This window comes from Diorhabda sublineata, chromosome 7 (genome assembly GCF_026230105.1).
Source record: "Diorhabda sublineata isolate icDioSubl1.1 chromosome 7, icDioSubl1.1, whole genome shotgun sequence".
Classification (NCBI taxonomy): domain Eukaryota; kingdom Metazoa; phylum Arthropoda; class Insecta; order Coleoptera; family Chrysomelidae; genus Diorhabda; species Diorhabda sublineata.
In genome coordinates, this window is record NC_079480.1 from 4,656,720 (window position 1) to 4,674,613 (window position 17,894).

The window sequence follows — 17,894 nt, forward strand, 5'->3', positions numbered from 1 at the left end:
GTACAATTTTGCAAGAAGGCCCAGCAGTTTGAAGTACGAATTACTTATACATCTGATCATCTTGCAGCCACATTTCGCCACACTCTTTTGTGTGATGGCGAAGGGGAGTTTTTGCTGTTTCCAGCATGATTTTTGCTCTTTTTCAAGATATTTTTCGTTTATGGAGCTTAGACACAGCTTAATTCTTGAGATGCTAAGGTTCTGTTACCTATTCGACTAACATCCTGAAGGTCTGTTTTCAATTTGTGAAAATTCTATGATAATTTTGGTTTTCCGATGCTCCATATTATATCTGCAATCTTTTTCTCTGCCTCTGACCCATCTGATAACACTTATGTCGTTGTTATTGTAGGGACTGTTATTTTCTGAAGACCGACATTGGGAAATAGTTCAATAGTACATCTACATTACTTCTACAAAGTTTTGTGAATTATCAAGGGATGATACGATAAGAAGACGGTTTGAAGAGTTTCAATGCTCCAGAGTGCCTGTGCAATGAAAATTTTTGAAGAGTGGAATGAAAATCTACAGAATCTCTGAGTGCAACACTAGAAATATAACAAAATTAATAACTCCCATGTTCCCACTTTCTTAAGAACTTGGGAAAAAACCGAGATTCATGGAGCGTTTACTGGAGCAGCGATACGCGATCAAATTCATGTGAAGCTTGGTACAACGGACACAGAAATTCGCGACGTCATTAAGGAGGTCTACGATGATGCTGCAAAAGCTATATATGGCGTTTTTGATTAGCATAAGCTATTCTGAGAAGGCACGGAAAGAGTGGATGGTCTTAGACCAGCAAGACTATAAAATTTGTATCGCGAGTCGGAAATCTATCTTACACTTAACCATGAGGAAAGTTTCCCCTAAGTTGGTGCCGCCAATATTTTCAGGGAAGCAAATGACTACCAAATTTTTTTTCATTTCCGAGAAGAACCCAGCGCTCAAGAGGAAGCTTCGCAGCTGGTAGAGGCGGTCCAACAGACTGTGACGCTGGAGCTTAACAACATTCCCGTTCAGGTGTTCCCGGAACGATAACTGGAAGACTAGGTGGCAGTAGTGTGTAGATGCGGAATGGTGCTACTTTGAAAAGTTATAATCGTTTGTACTATTTTCATTTATAAATATTTGAAAACAAAAATGAGGCTTATTTCTTTCAAAACAGACGACTCTGTATTAGAATGAACCTTTAGTTAACGGAACAAAGTATTAATATATGACAACTTATCCAGAATCACGAGTGAGTACTTCATAATATCAAATATTTACGTGAAATCTATTATGCAGGGTAAAGGGTCTGAGAATGGAGATCACGTGGCATTTCTATGCGCACAAAAAGTGCATAGGGGCTTGAGCTGAAGTGATCAACACCTTCTTCTCAATTCTAAGGAATATATAGTTTGCTATAGTGAAGCTTGACACTTTACACATGAATAACACTGTATAATTACCAAATAAACAATTAAGTTTTGTATTTGAGATATATTTCAAGGAGTTTTTTCCGTGTGATACGTTTTTGAGAGAAAGAAAAATAAAAAATGCGTCACCGAAACAACGAGATACTGTTCAAATTGAAACACTCGTATATACAATAATATCAACACTCTCCAGCAAATTGATTAAAATTTCTTTACTGTGAATAATATTTCGAACAATTTCCTCTAGGCTGTTGTTTATTTTGAAAATCCAGTTGTTTTCCTACACAAAAAGTATGCGATAGGAAGAGAAGAAGTACAAAAAAACTCCTGAAGATATAACTACACGGGTAAATTAAATTCTATGAATAAGTCTTTATGTAAAATCTATTTAAGACACTATTAAAGATGATGAAGCTTTTAAAAGAGATGAGAAAAAGTAAAGTAATCGTTAAAATGAAGTGCAAGAATCAGGACATAGATATTTTTAGAGGAATTGAGTGATGCAAGCATTGCCTATAGGCAAATGGAGAAAACGATAAACATGAGGACGGTTTTGCGAAAGACCGACTTCATAGCAATTGATAACACTTTTCCTTGGGTGATCGTCCATTAAGCGATGAGATGTAGTGTTAAAGGTATCACAAGTGAACCGTGTATAACCAACTCATGTAGTCAGTATCAAATTGGATAGGTTAAGAGTATATGTTTCACACCCAGGAGTCGTTCAGGGTAACTAACTCAAAGGTAAGGTAGACTACGGTACAGATAGGAACAGATTTCTTAGGTTGAGTGAGAGATGAGGCGAAAATAGCTAGATTATAGCTTTAACTCTCTAATGAATTTCAATAGAATGTTGGAGACAATCAGCTTGTTTAATGTCTGTAAGCTCATTAAGTTAAATGGAGGTGAGCATCGATTTTTATTAGATTCTTATGCATTTCTTCTATGCTATCTATATTTATGATAAAAAAAACCTTAAAGTCGCATATATGGTTAAATCCATCGCACAAGTTTGATTATACCATATATATTTTATAAATCTGTGCTGTATGTTCAAAACTTTAGTTTACTTTCAGTGACTAAGCTTCTTATAGTCCCAAAGCTGCCTACAAATAACGGGGTCAATAAAGTGCATGCTATTTAAGCTTATAAACTGTCGGCATCAACTTAGTACATCACCAAACGCCACATTCTAAGGTCAGCATAGGTCGGATATGAAAATGCCAGCCGGTTTTCCCGAACGAAAAAATTGGCTGAAAATTCTTTCATGACGTGGGGTTTAAACCTCAAATATGAGCGGTGTAAGAGCGCAAGAAGTTTTGTAGGCCGGAAAACCCTCGAAGAAGTGACCGAAAGTGCCGGAATACTCATCTGAAAAACCTCATAACGCGCGAAACTTATGTATTAGGGGTTTTTGGCGTCTCAACTAAGAGCAGTGTTATAGCGCAAGAAGCTTTGCAGGTCGGAAAACCTCCGAAAAAAATTGAAGAAAATCGGCGTATATTTGAAATGAAAATGTCTCCATTCAAAATATCCGTTTGAGTTACCCGAAATTACTTTCCATCACTTTTTACAAAGGTTTTCCGGCCTACAAAACTTCTTGCGCTATTACACCGTATTGAGGTTTTTCAGCCAATTTTTTCGTTTGGGAAAACCGGCTGGCATTTTCATATTCGACCTGTGCTGACCTTAAGAAGTGTCGTTTGTTGAAGTACTAAGTTGAGGCCGCCAGATTACAAGCTGAAATGGTGGGCACCTTATCGACCCTTTTGTCTGTAGCCAGCTCCTCGTCTATTCGAGGTAACTGACAGTTCCTAAATAAGTATTGATTCTGGATGTAGTTGTTTATATCTTATCGGTTTTTTAATACAATATTTTTACCAAAAGTGCTTATTCCAAATCAATTTTATTTGATTTATACATTCTTCCACAGTTAGTTATTTTGTTATTTATTGGCAGTCTGTGTCTGATGGCTTCTTTTGCTAGATTGTCTACATGCTCGTTATGACTGGACACCCCACTAGGTTTCTAATGTCAAAAAATGCATAAATATTATCCTGGAAGTGCTCTGCTCATATAATGATTTGTGTGTGGTTCCCTGCTTTCAAAAATGGCTATATGAGCTCGAATGATGTTAAATGAATGTAACTACTCAAGAAATTGTTGGTAAACTTTGTGTCCTTGCTTTGTTTATATAAAAATGATGCAAAAGTTATGAAAAACGGATCTGTAGAAGAAAGGAGCTTCCACCTTTACTAAAAATCACACACTACTTGCTTCAAAACTAACATCAACGTATCCAGTATCACGTGACAAACGGCAAAGTACAGCACTAACATAAGTTATTCAAAAAATAGAGCAGCTCACTCTATCAGTAAAAAGCGAAAGTACTTATTTAACGACCTATTTGAATACAATTCTTCAAATCGTTGAGATCAATTATGGGTGTCGAGTAGTCTAATGATTTGTAGCACCGTTCAAAAGAAATCACAAAGATTTAACTCTGAAGATCGAGGAGACGAATGTTGAGGCCACCTAACCTAACCAAATCAACGGTTGAAATATGTTGAATCTAAAAAATCATTCAGCAATAGACTCTTGAATTTTTTCGCATGAATTTAGAAACACTATATTTATTTATATAATATGGAACATCATACAGAATGAATTTTACATTTAAACTCTTCAATTATATCGGAGAGTATGCGAAATGTATTAAAGCGAGTTAGTAGGTAAAGTACTTATTTATTACGTTAGTTGGGTTAGTCAGTATCAAAGACTTACTTCGTTACTCTTAAAATCTTCGTCTACGAATTGAAGATCCTGGTTAAAACAAAAAACAAAAATTCAATGAGAATCTTAGCTGGGGAAAGTTTTGTTAAAATTATGTACGTAAGTTTTGAGATGAAAGTTTGGTTTAATTTAACTTAAATCCCAATTTCGATTCGCTAAAAAACATTCTTCATTCATTAGTCTTATATATAACGGTAAGAGATTGTAACATCTTTTCCTCGAATTTAGTAAGAGTCTGGAAAGCTAGAGCAAAAAATATTCTTCATATAAATTTAATTTGGAGAACAATATTGATCGATATTTTCACTGAATAAAAACTGATATCGCACTAATCACTGTTTTATAAATTTCTAACAACCTGGAGATTATATCATCACATCTAGAGGATTAAATTCCGGACCTTTTTTTAATACCAGGAATACAGGGTTGCATACAGCCAATTCCGAGATCTTGAGATAAGCCCCGAATTATGAATATGAGCTGAAAATTATTATTTCACATGAAAATCTCTTTTTATTTAGGCCAAATAATTAAGTAAAATGAATCAAAATCAAAAAAGGCTGAAAAAGCGCACTCTGGCTCAACGGATATAGGAGGAATCGTTTTTAAATATTCATAACTTTGCTCTAAATTATAACTTCTTATGGAAGTTGTTTTAAACAGATTCATTTCCTGTTTGATAATTTTTTCCAAATCAGTTTTTGTCCATTCTTTGAATTAAAGTACTAATAAACTTTTTCATAAGCTGTTTGCTTGTATTTGAAAATAATTGTTTGGGACTGTCATTCCAAAAATCATTCTGAATAGTCTCCATATGAGGATTTCGTCAGTAACTTGATATGCCACCGACTTTATTTGGGGACGATGTTTAATGCAGTCGAACAAGTTTGTATTCAATCTAGAGCCCAAATTTGAATGATTTTCGCTCCATTGTTGAAACAAAAACTTAAAATTAGCATCAGCCGTGCACAAATTGGCATCAAAGCAACTCATTTATGATTTCAAAATCAGTTTAATTAAAATGTATAAGATTATTTGTGTAAACAAGCACTTTTTACATAGAGCATAAACCGTTCAAGAATTCTAAAGAGAGTATTTCATCTAGTCTTGCAATCAAGACACTAAGCAAGCTCTTTATGTCTAGTTTCACATATTTTTGCAAAAGTGTGTCATTTTAAAAAGATTCTTGTTTGAAGATACAAACCACTTTGTGAACTTTCCCATCTTTAATATTGCAATCATCCGTCAAACCCGAAATATTGTCTATTCTATTAATTAAACCAAATTCAGATCTTCACCATCATCTGAATCATTGATACAACTAATTGAAATGGTATCAGATCATTATATTTGGACCGTCGTCACAATATCAGTACCCAGTAAGTTATGGAATTCAAAAAGGCAATCTGGTAAGATACGAATACATGTTTCGGCATTAAAAGATCAAGCAGTGCAAGTAAGACCGAAATTCCAAAAAAATCCTTATCGAATGAATGTTCACATTCATATATCTATTTTTGCAGATTTCATTGAGTAGCCCACCACTGAATCTATTTTTCTCTAACACTAACTGTAGATGTAGACTTTTTTTCTATTTTTAAATGATGTTTTGAGAGGAAATATGTGTGATCTTTTGGTGAATTCTCCAGCGGTTTTCAAAATAGTTGGATAAAGATGATATTTCGCTGTATTATTGTCTTTTGCGGTTAAAAATGAAGTTTAAACTTACTTTTTTTGGACAGTGACATCGTAATAAATAGATCAGCTGACAAACTAAGATTTCTGCGTTTCCTTTCAGCAATAGATTTTAATTGTATACTCTGCAATTTATTGAATCCTGGGATTAGTTAATTTTACGAAATCTTTGAGATATGAAGGCATTCAGGATCCCTAGATCTAATCCTCTAATCACATCTCGACTGTTCATTCGATACCTGGCAGTGAGAATCGATGCAAGTAAGCTGGGCTAATGAATTAACAGGCTTCTGGAGTCGAATATATCTGGGAAAAGAGCTCCATAATCGTCAGTGGTTACATCTGTGATCACATATAAGTCGACACACTAATGATACAGAAGTCCTGGAGAATCTATCGGTTGAAAGTCGATAAATGATTATCATTCGAGTTCTAGTGGGAAAAAGGAGATTCCTTCATTGATATAGAGATTCGACTACACTAAGCTTAGTGAGAGAAATGAAAAACAAGCGAAGAAGAAGCATAATTCGTTGTTGAATGATCAAAGACGTTTCAAACAAAACATTGAAAGATGTACTTGGACTCACGATTTGATCCGGAGGGAAGAAAACTATATCAACCACCCCAACAAAGAGGTATATTCTATATATAAACTAGGATACTTTCACAGGTTTAAACGTGAAGATTCCCAGAAATAATCAAGCTGTGTGAACGAATGTGTCGAGAACGTTTTCTTCATATGTTCGACAATCGGCGTGCCTTGTTAAACCTGAGAAACCGCACTTCTAAATAGGTTGATGACTGGGAATATGGTAGAGGCTATATTATCATTAGATGGGCAAAAACGAGCACATTCCCTGATGAGGGACTGAAGACATCGAAGAAAAATTGAGTATAATGAAGAAAAATCTACAAATTATCTACAGATTATACAAAACTGCGTGATCAAACTTGCTACCAACAGCTAGTAGATTATGGAGCTACCACATGGTTAATTATATAAATTAGTTATGTGGAGAATTTCCAGAGATATTTGCACAATAGGTGTTGAGAAAACAGAAGGCTTGAAACTGAGGAAGCTTTATATATGAAGAATTTAATCTCAAATGAATAAAAAACATCTCTTTAAAGAAAAACTATCAGACCGCTGCTTTCAAGGCTATGATAGAGTTATAACCTCAAATTAGCGAACTTGAAAAATAACTTCAGTTGTTATCATGGAAAGGAAACAAGTTATATGAATTCTAAATAGAAACTCACCTCCAAATTGAATATGGTATGAATACTGGTGAAATTTTCTTTGCACCATATATTTGATAAGAAATTTTCCCTGCTAGTAGACAAAGGTTCCAAAGTGAAACTGTTTGATTGTATATGTAGAAATCATGTTAAAAGATTGTTTTATTGATAGTGTAGGAGATAAATGACACCACAACGTCTGATATCCTGGAAAATATTTGAAGCGGTTATAGATAGTATCAATGACTTTATGAAGCACGATTTAAATGCTTTGATTTGTGTCAATTTCTGGAAAGAACTTGTTCACGCCAAGTAGTTTAAGAAATTGATTCAATAATAGAAGTTATAGGATAAATAACTAAATTCGTGACTAAAATTTTCATAAATGAAGTTGAAAATATGAACAGATCTTCGAAAACCAGCAGGACACTGATGATTGTATAGTCTAATAATCGTCACTCTTGTTGAATAAGCTCTAGTATTATAACAACGGAATCTGCTTGGAAAGATTCAAATGACATATCAGAAGATAATCAATTACAACGAGTCCAATTGTCACTGTTATGTTCTGCCTGTTCCAACCATTTGATCAACTTTTTGTTCTTGTTAGGCGTATTTTGAGCTTTGTGGCATCAAAACTGTGTTCAAAGCTAGTTGGAGGAAGCCTCATGTATGAGTATCCTCCATTTCCAAGGATTTTCATTCAATGCTTACAATGTAATGTCAACATTACGAAAAAAAAACCATTTTGATTTGTCTCTATATTTTTTATTCACTTTTCTTATTGTAAAATAGCTTCTAACACTTGTAGAAGCTCAAGGATCTGTTGTTACATGAATAATTTCTAATTGAAAGTGTTTCGATACAATTTATCGATTTTTTTGAAATAATCTATTGTTTAATTGTAGATATAGACGTATTGGATACGTCTAGAAGTTTTGTTAAAGAAAAGAACACAAAGACACGTGAGAATTGATATTTATTTGGAATGAAATGAAAAAACTCGATGCAAAGAAAGATGTTTTTTTTGTTTCATGGTCTAGCACTCGCTGCCATACAGCATCGTTGGTTGACTTGAAACATATTTTGATCGTAATAGTGGTTCTAGGGCTCCAAACGTTTTGTTCGCTTTCGTCAGTCTTTTATCGATTTCCATGGCTTCACAAATTATCCAAATCTCTTTCTACCTCCATAAACTTATTCTTCAGCTTCCTGTGCAAGGAGTAGCAACACTTTTTCTACATCCTTTTTTGTACCACCCATAAGTACCAAATCATATGTGTAGGCAACGATTTGTCTTTTGTTGTTGAAAATCATCCTCCGGGTTCGGATGCAACAAATTCCTATTTAATAAAGGGGTAAGAGAATTGTTGATTGTAAGTCTCTTTGCTTTAAATCTATTTTTGTTTCAAAATTTTCCAATAGGCTTTCTTCGATAACTACTTTATAATCGGTGTTATTCGGAGTAATTTTAACAAAATGTAATATTTTCTTAGGTATTGCTAACTCCTGGAATAAATATTTTTTACCTTTTTAACCATACGCTTGCTTCATATCCACAAAGAGGAGCTTCAGATTTAATCCTTGGCCATTGCGATTGTTCTGGAAATTTTATCACTAATTGACTTCTCCTTTTTGAAACTTCCTTGGTACTCGCCCACGTATTCAGCCAAGTATTTGTCTAATTTATTTCTCATGATTCTAGCTGGGACTTTGTATACGACAACCCAGGAAGTTATACCCCTATAATTCAAGCAGTCTGCCACATCCCTCTTCCTATGTACTTGGTAAATAATTGTCTTATCTTATTAGTTTGGCATCTTCTTTAGTTTTTCTATGTTTTTAATTAAATTATATATTCCCTCCCTCAAAGATTCACCAACATATTAGAATCCGATTCCTATCGGTACTTTTGCCATTCTTCATATTATTTATTATTTTCTCTACTTTACTTTCGTTGGTGTTTCCTCTACCGAGCCTGGTTCACTCACTATCTCCTCATTCATCCTATTTCTTTAGTTCATTGGAATAATCTTTGACTTAAAAAAAGTGGCGTCTTCAAACAAGAAACATATGCTGTACATTTTCCAATAGAGTTGTATTTTTCAAGCAACCACCGGTATTTCTAGGTCTGATATTTCTGGGACTATCCTCGTAGATATTAAATTGATTGTAAATAATCCTATTGTTTGCTTTTTATTGCCTTTGATTTTTTCTAAGATTATATAGAAATTTTTTGGTCATATTTTTTAATACAGTTAATTAGTAAATAAGTATAAACGAGAGAAACTCATATAGAACGCTCATACTACAAAATATCAACTTTCCTAATAAAGATAATTCTCACTCTACTGTCTTGAGTTTGATGATAACAGTTAATTTCGCTGAGGAAAATGAAAATATTATGCAATGTCGAGCTGCGAACTAGTTCGGAATTTAGCGAGGTGCAAAAGTTACTTTGTACATGGATTAGAGCAGCGACACTTTGTTGTTACTCTAGGGATGGTGTTTCGTCTTAATTAGTTGTTGTTAGGAGGAGATTATTTCTGGAGGTTCCGTAATTTTCCAATTTCTCGGCGGCAACTAATTTCAAAGTTGTAACTTGTTCATTCCACTGAAGGGCGAACCGTCAAGCTTAACATTCCATCGGTTTAGGTTCATTGTATTGGTCATTTTCCAAAACAAATTCCGTGATTTCTGAAGATATTCAGTAATATGAACATTGAGATTTTGATTTACTGCTATAAATTTTCATTCATTTCATATTGCGTAGTATTATTTGCAGGGAAACTATAGAAACGAACATTGTGTCATTGAGTAGACCCGCGGCGTATAGGGAAACCCAAAATATGACTAGTGGAGGCAATTTATCTCTATAAGGCGTTCCAAAAAAGGTGATACCGTCTCTAGGATAGATAGAAGATGATTTTGCCGCAACTATTGGCAACATTGTATTCAAATTTAATACGAATATGTTTTGAAAGCTGATACATCCAACAAATTTGTTTTTATGTCTGACTCTCATAGAGGGCGCTAGAGACCCGGTTCGTACCAAGTAGTATTGAACATAACTTTATAAATTATAAATTTACTTGGCAAAATATTGAATGAAGTTGAACATCATTAAATTTTACACCAAAAAGGTTATCTTGATTCAAGTCGATACTGTGTACCGTTTTTGGAGTACTTGGTTTTGAAAATTATGAAGTATTAGCCGATGCTGGTATGAAATAATGATAAATGTATTATTTTAACCAAAAATCACCAGATGAAAATTTAAAAAAGGTTAATAACATAAGATAGAATTCGACAGGGTGTTTTCACGAATACACAAGTCTATTCTTTTTTTCTAAACAATCCATTAATCTTTTAAACGGTTGGGAGTGAGCTATGAGGTTGAATTATGTCTTTCTATCTATCCTAGAGACGGGATCACCTTTTTTGAAGACACCTTATATACCAATTAGCATCTTTGAGAAGTATAGGTCCTCAAATCAGGGTCCAAAGTTTGTTTGCAATAATTTAAGTTAAAAATACCATATTTGGTATAGGGGTGAATCAACCTTGACATTTCACAAAAGTTTTTTTCTACAACAAAAATCAACAAATACTTAGATTACGGCAGTTTTTCAAATTCTTAAGGTAGTTTTCATTCGTGGTATGATATAAATCGCAATTTCCATTAAATATTATTTTGGTAGGACATAATTATATCAATTTATAATAAGTAATATAGATACTGACTAAAAGCAGTAGAAGTAACTTTAAGAAACTGTACTCTTGGTAAATATTGAAGAGTTGTCGAAAACTTACTATACTTTGGTCACAATATTCAATGTTGCGAAGTACTATCAATATAAAAAATAACATTGATATATCCACGTATCAGAAATAATGTTCATTTTTGACATCAGACTAATTGCATAGATCTTCAATCCCAATCAATTAAATTTATTTAGAACTATTTTCATACTCTAATCTCATTTTTTCTTTAATTAGTGGGTTTCTCAGTAGATAAAAAAATTAAATAATCATTAAAAATTCTATTTCAAATGATAGTAGATAGATATTTGTACTTTCACCCAATACATTTAAATCAATGGGCGAGGGTGCAGTGGATAGTGTGTCCGTTTGGAACTCAATAGTCCCGAGGGTGGCAAGAATTTTTTTGTAAAATTTTAATTCTGTTTGTTTTTTTTTTATTTGCAGACATCAGTAGCTATGGGCGGAGCAGGGGCATGTCGTAGAGAAGAGTTGTGGAAGTTAAGAATCGATAATTTAGAGAATTTGAATTCATTTGTGAAATTAGACAAAACGAAAACAAAAAAAACCAAGAACGTTCACTGTAACGGGAGAATTTTATGAGATATATAAAAAATATGCTGCTCTTCGACCGATTGATTTGCCAGAAAAACGTTTCCTTTTTAAGTTACCAGCACGGAAAATGTACTAGACAGGTAGTTGACATCAACAAATTGGGTAGTATGGCTAAGACAATTGCAATTTTCTTAAAATTATAAAACCACTATCTATACACAAGTTACTGCTTCAGACGTTCTTCGGCAACAATTTTAGTAAATGCAGGAGGGGATATATTAACCTTAAAGCGCCATGGAGGATTGCAATCCAGTACTATGGCAGAAGATTCTATTAAGAATAAAATGAACGTTGCTAATAAAATCGTCAACTCCATTGCAAAACCACTCAAACCCTTAACAGAAATAGAGACAGAAAATATACCGTATATGAACGATCAACCCTCAAAATAAATGACGTTCCATTTTTAACTATACAAAATTGTAAAAATTTCACAATCAACTACAATTTTAAATAATATTATTTAACAGTTAAGAGGATACTTTAGTATTATTTTGGTTTTACTAATCATAAAAATAAATATTAAGTTCCATTACTTTTATTCTTTCAATTTGTGCGGTTGTAGAAATAGTATAGTGTGCAACATGTGGTGTAATACTTTTTTATCGCTATAATGTTACAAAAAACTATGTTATTTTCGTCTTATAACCAAAGATATTTTCAACAATGTTACAAAAAAGTAATTTATATTAGAAGAAAAGCAAACAAACTCCTCTAACTACCTCCTACTGTATTTATTATGTCTTAAAAATAATTCTTGATATATTGATCCAAAAAATTTGGTAATGCCAATTAAAGCTTTCCCCTTAGTGTAAAAATCAATGTAAAATTACTTATTTCGACGTAGAACATTTGGAAGTAGACTAATCTAAAGTTTTCACGTCAACAGTAAGTTCATTTCGTCTTTATTGATGTACGAGAGAAATTAATTTCTCCACAGTAACCATAACTCAAAAACCCGCTACAACACGTTCGAGTTTCAAAAAAAGAGATAAATGAGGGAATTATTAGAATTTAATGTATTTAATTAATTTTTGACAATTATTGACATAACTTATCAAGACAGATTTCATAGTTTTTGTATCACTTCACAATTTTTAGATGGTTATTTTATTATCAAAATTAACTCATGTATGAAGGACGAATGTATTGTTGAAAACATGTGTCGCCTTCAAGAAAAAAATTCTTAAATATTTCCATTGCGAGTATTCGAAGAAATTCAAATTTAAATTCTCTCATTCTTCCTTTTTTTAACACATCTGCCAACTCACAGTAAACTAGGTTAAAAATTCAAACCCAATTGATTGTCTATAAAAATTAGATGTAACACTCTGTGTGACTGGTGGAAAATTCAATTTTAAACTTAAAAATTAATAAAATAAAATATTGAGTTTGAATGCGATACAATTGTATACTAACTTTTCTTCATTCTAACCCTCCAGTATATACGAAGATGGTCCCAGAACTACCTGGCCTAGCAAAGAAAACACAAAGATGTCGGTAAAAAATTTATTTTTCAACATAATCTCCTTATAGTTGCAGACACATTTCTCAGCTATGCTCGACACCCTTTTTATAACAAGAATCGTTAAGCTTCTTTGACCACCGAGCCCTTTTTTCAAGTCTGAGAACAGAAAATAATCCGAGGAGGCTGAATTTGGCATTGTGTTGCAATTTCAACCTCAATTCATTAATTTTGGCCACTATAACAACGGATATGTGAGCTGATTTATTGTCTTGATGGAAAAATATTTTCTAATGAAAATTATCCCACGGGCGTTCCAAAAAACCGATGCCATGACCTTGCCTGCACATGGAACGGTCTTTGCCTTCCCTGGAGCCGGTTCTTCCTTTTCAGTCCATTATTTTGATTGTTTTGGGTGTGAAGTGATGGATGGAAATATCTTCACGACGTTGTTTTTGTTCCATTGTGAGCAAACGCGGCATTCATCTGTGCACAGCTTTCTCATGTCCAAATTTTCAGTTAAATTGTTATGTACAGCACTTTTTGAAAACCTAATTTGATCGACCATTGCGATGCTGATCTTCTCAGGCCGTTCGCCCTCGTTTAAACTATACCCAATATTTTACTGACGAAATGTTTACAAATCCACTGGAAACGTTCACTATTGATGGCTGCCAAACAAATACTAAATAACGTGGCATCTTCAAACTTGAAACATATGCTGTATATATTCTTTCTTTATACTTTCTAATACAGTGGCATTTTTCATGCAATTATCTCTAGGTTAGGCAGTTAATTCTGGCAACATCCTCGTATATAAAAGTATGTAGCATGTTAATTTCTCTCTATTTCAACTTCTTTCCTTTCTTTTCAGAAGCGAAGAAATTTGGGCCTCTTCTATGTTGACTGGATTAGTGAAAAAAATCCTCCCAAAACCATGGGCTCTCCATGCCATTACAGAAAGGATTGCAGATCATTGGTGTTAGGCAAAGTATACAAATCAATACAGCCGGAAATCTAATCCCAATCGTGTCTACATTGATCATGAATTTTAATGATAACGAAGAAGAATAGTTTTTTGTTAGTTTATTTTGTGTGATTTTAAGAGAATAATTATTCACGATACTTTATAACAGTGTCTAACTTTTAAGTTAAAAAAGGCAGTAAGCCACATTTTTTTTATAAATTACCAATTTTTCTGTTACCTAGTGAAATTTTTTGTTTTGTTCGATTATTTTGATCCATTTATATATAAATTTTCTGGTTAATCAATAATTTAATCAATCAATCAACGATTTCAGGATTTGCTTAACATGTAAAATTTTAAATAACTCAAATATGTGGCTTGTGACCCTCGTTCTCCAAGCAAGCCCCTCAATTTCTAAACTAAATGTATTTTATTTTGATCATTCAATAAATTCATCTTAGAGTCTACCTACGTTAACTTTTATTTTATACAACATACATATCTGGAAATTCGTTTTATATTGTTACAACGACCTGTTTGAGATTTTTGAAATTGTTTCTATAGCGTCCTACCGAAAACGATATTATTTATTTTTGAGGAAAATCGGTTTTTTTGCAAGACAATAAGCTATACACCGATCTTTTTTGAGACTTTGAACATTTCTTTTAATAATATTTCTTTTTATGCCAAAGTTTCCAGGAATAACGCTTCTTTGTCGACTATAAAGATTTATAAAGTGATATTTTCGTTTGTGTGGAATATTCACAAAGCTTATATATATAATAAAAATTGAAAATCGAATCGGCTTTGTAGGAGAATATATTTTTCCAAATATTATTATCAAATCTATGAGTATTTAGCTACAAGGTGTTTTGCTTATCCCCCTTAACGTATCGTATTATAGAATCCTTTTTACTGTATGTATGTATGTATGGATTTTCGTATAAACTGATAAACTGCGACCCAATGGGTGTATTGTGCCCCCCTTTCTTGCTGCGATACTGGAGAACCCAGTGTTTAAATCTGATCCATTAATCACACTCCTTTTAAAAAGTATAGTTTCACAGTACAGTTTCACACTTCGAGAGAATGTGATTAGAGGTTTCGTCTTCTGTGTAATAAAATCTGCCGCATTATCTGCTAGGTCTAGCGTCATCAGGTGCAGTGCCCCGATAGAACTCCTGTTAGTATTCGTAGATTCTTGTTACTTAGGATGATACATTCAGCAGATCTATTCTGGTTATAGTTTCCCAGAAGTGTCTCAGCTGTATTAGCCCCTGTAGGTTGTCCTAATAATTGGTTTTGCTCATATCTATCTTTTTTCTCACTGCTTTTTCCATTGTTTTGTAACTGATACCACAGAAGGGTTCGGTTCTCATGAAGGGCTTGCTTGCTTTAGCGAGCTTATCAGCTATGTTATTTCCCTTCGCTCCGGTTTGTCCCGGAATCCATCGGACAGGATGATGATGTTCTATTTGCGAAAGTTCTTCTCTAGATTAAACTAAACACATTTTTCAATTGCATAAAGGTCTGCTTGAAAAATGCTTGGTGCGTTGTCCAGGTTTGCTGGCTGTCGTATTGACTATTATTGCTTTATTTCCTACAGCGCTAAATAGCTAAGTTGTTGAATTTTCGAACCATTGATATTATGAAGGGCCCTATATTTGTACTACCAAATATCTTGCCTTGAATTATCAAGTGAAAAAGATCGTACTTTACAGGGTTGCGCATCACATGATCAAAGTATTCTAATTTACGTCTCTTTATAGTATTAACTTTTTAAGCTGAATTAAAGTTTTCTTCGTTGGCTCAAGAGCCTCGGTGTTTGTTAATTGATGAAAGTTGTTCAATTGAATGAAAATATGCCAACATTGTCGTATATGTCGATTGCATTAGTTATTTACAAGTATGTAGTTTGAAAATCACTTATTGCATAAAAAAGTATTAATTAGTGTACAATATTCAAATCTTAAATTGATTTTTTCAAAAACGTTTGTTTTTAATCATCAGCTCATTTCAAATTTAAAAAGATTCAAAATGCAGTCGACGAAATTAATTGAATAAATTATTGTCAAATTAATAGTTCAATAATTAGAAATTTAATTATAGAGATAGTTGAGAAGATTAAACTTGAACGGTATGTTTGGTTGTAGAGCCCCGGTATACAGAATTATAAGGTTTCGTGGACGCCGGTTAGGCCACTAATGAATATGACTGAAGATCCTACACAGGATTTTGTTTTCAACTGTCTGGATCTGTTTTATCCTGGGAAAACAGGAAACAAAAAGTTGATTTATCCAGCAAAGAGGGAGAATATATGGCTATATCAAAGAATTCAAAAGAGGCACTGTATTTGAAAAAAATTTTGTCTGAACTGGGACTGTAAAAATTTGTTTAATGATAGTCAGAGTGTACAAAAGTTGGTCGTTAATAAAATGTTTCATAGTAGATCTAATCACATCGATGTAAGGCATCATTTTATGAGGGAAACAATTTCTGAAAATTTTGTATCTATCAACTGCTTATATGACCGCTGATTTATGAACTAGGAATAAATAAACATTGTACGAGGATGTATTGAAAAATTTTAAGCCTACTATAGAACCAAACAAAATTTCAATGTCAAAATATTTTATTATTCAGCATATTGTCCTCTTAATTGGATACATTTATTACAGAGAACCTGCAAATCTGGTGAATAAGGGGGTGTTCTAGTAATTCAAAGCCTAATTCACGAATTTTTTCCATGGCAACATGAGATTTGTGTATAGGGGCGTTGTCCTACAAAAACAAAACACAACACCTTTGGATAGCTTTCCGCATCTTTTCTCTTTAATTTTTCCTCGTAGAGTGGTCGGTAATGTCGAATAGTAATCTCCAGTTATTGCTCTACCCTTATCCAAAAATCAATCATGATTACTCTATGGCAATCCTAAAAAAATTGAAGCAAGAACTTTTCCAGCAGATTATTGGACACGAAACTTCTTAAGTCTTGGAGAACCAGGGTATCGATCGATTGTTGCTTTGTTACTGGATCGTAGAAATGTACCCAAGTCTCATCCATAATAACAATTCGGTTTAAGAAGTCTACATCATTTTCAAATCGAGCAAAGATCGAACGCGATGCTTCAACTCTTGCACGCTTTTGGTCAACATTCAAATATTTGGGGATACATTTTGCATTTTTTCATGTCCAAATTGACGTGAATTATATTTGAACGCGTTGGTATGAAATATTCAGTGCTTCAGATATCTGTTTTAGGCCAATTCGACGGTCTAATAAAATCATGTCATGAACTGCATCGATATTTTCGGGGACTGACACAAAAACTGGCCTTCCCTATCTGTCATCATCTTCAATGGAAAATTTACCTCTTTTGAAGCTTGCAGTCCAATTTTTCACGGTCGCATACGAAGGACATTGATCACCAAGGGTATTAAGCATATCTTCGTAAATCTACTTACCTCTTAGCCCTTTTAAATACAGGTACTTGATGATGACTTCATTACTCCAATTTTTCGATTTTCACAATTTCGCTGGACATCTATTTTCTTTTAATTTATTGCTTAGCTCTTGTTTACTTTTTTTGACGTCAAAATTTACACTTACACTTCTAATAAGTTATTAATCGTTGCTATGGTAACGCAATATTTTGTTTATAAATGGAACTGCTCTAGGCTAACTAGATATCAATACATCCTTGTAAATTGAGTAAATCGGGCATATTGAATTTAGATTTAGATTGATATTTCATGTTAGTGGGAATTTTAATATGATAAATGAAAAAAAAAAAATAAAGAGTTAGTCTTTGTTTAGAAACCAAAACGTGTATTCTTACAATAATTTCGCTCGTGGTTACCAGCTTCAATGATTAACGAACTTTGACTTTTCGACTAAGTTACTATTTTCGAGTTTGATTTCTTTAGAAAGAGAAGG

The 17,894-nt window shown here is 33.3% G+C and overlaps 1 protein-coding gene across 5 annotated transcripts in view; it reads right to left on the minus strand.

Annotated features, from left to right (window-relative positions):
* The window catches only part of LOC130446818 (collagen alpha-1(XVIII) chain), a 656,494-nt gene that overhangs the window by 110,721 nt on the left and 527,879 nt on the right, over positions 1 to 17,894 (minus strand). The gene's annotated exons all lie outside the window — the stretch shown is intronic.